The sequence below is a fragment of the Otolemur garnettii genome, unplaced genomic scaffold, assembly GCF_000181295.1.
Source record: "Otolemur garnettii isolate 467f Iridium unplaced genomic scaffold, OtoGar3 scaffold00110, whole genome shotgun sequence".
Lineage (NCBI taxonomy): Eukaryota > Metazoa > Chordata > Mammalia > Primates > Galagidae > Otolemur > Otolemur garnettii.
This window is the reverse complement of record NW_003852505.1, coordinates 3,384,213-3,385,235: the sequence shown is the minus strand read 5'-3', so window position 1 is coordinate 3,385,235 and position 1,023 is coordinate 3,384,213. Positions and strand designations below refer to the sequence as shown.

The 1,023-nt window shown below is 54.4% G+C and overlaps 1 pseudogene; it reads left to right on the top strand.

Moving 5' to 3' along the window:
• The first annotated feature begins 706 nt into the window (after window positions 1-706).
• Window positions 707-1,023, top strand: part of LOC100959467 — a 604-nt pseudogene continuing 287 nt past the window's right edge.

Sequence of the window (1,023 nt, the reverse complement as noted above, 5' to 3'; positions counted from 1 at the left end):
CCCAGGCCCACCAAACAACAATGATGGCTGCAACCAAAAAATAGCCAGGTGTTGTGGTGGGCGCCTGTGGTCCCAGCTACTTGGGAGGCTGAGGCAAGAAATTCGCTTGAGCTCAGGAGTTGGAGGTTACTGTGAGCTGTGAGGCCAGAGCACTCTACCCAGGGGGACAGCTTGAGGCCCTGTCCAAAAAAAAAAAAAAAATTCTTCTCCTTGTCATTCTCCACATCTGACTTCTTTTCTCTATCTTTGTAGATAAAAGACAAATGGGAAGAATTGGTCTCAGAGAGTAGGGTAAGGAGAAGTATGCATACTTCTGTACACTGCATAGCCACGCCCATCACTAGGTCTTATTATGGGGTAGGGCTTATTATATTTAACAAATGCATAGAAATCCTGCTAAGACTTATTTTTTGGGTAAGTCTTATTTTCAGGGAAACACAGTAGGACAACAGAGATAGAATGGCTTGTACTAAATTATAGAAATAGGGCATTCTGACGCGGAGCGAAGCGGCGGCAGGCGTAGCTAGCTGGTCGGCCTGTAGCGGGGGTGCAGCTCGGCTTCCCCCCAACACCCCTCCCCCTCACGCGCCAGCCCCACCCCTCCTCCAGCCAGGCCGACCCTGTCCAACTATCCCCCTGTCCAACTATCCCCAGCAGCACAAGCCCGGGGTGGCTCCGGGCAACACCCAGCAGACCCCCCCCCACCATGGGCAGCCAGATCTCCAAGGTTCCCAGGGTCGACATGACCACCGAAGAGGCAGCAGGAGCTTCCCCGCAAAGGCCAACGGACAGGGACAGGAGAATGGCCACGTGAAAAGGAATGGCGACATCCCCCAAGGGTGAAGGGGAATCCGCCCCCCACCCCCACCCCGTGAACGGAACAGATGAAGCAGCCGGGGCAACCGGCGATACCATCCAGCCAGCATCCACTAGCCAGGGCGCTGAGGCCAAGGGGGAGCCCCCCCAAGGAGATCCCCAAGAAGAAGAAGAAATTCTCTTTCAAGAAGCCTTTCAAATTGAGCG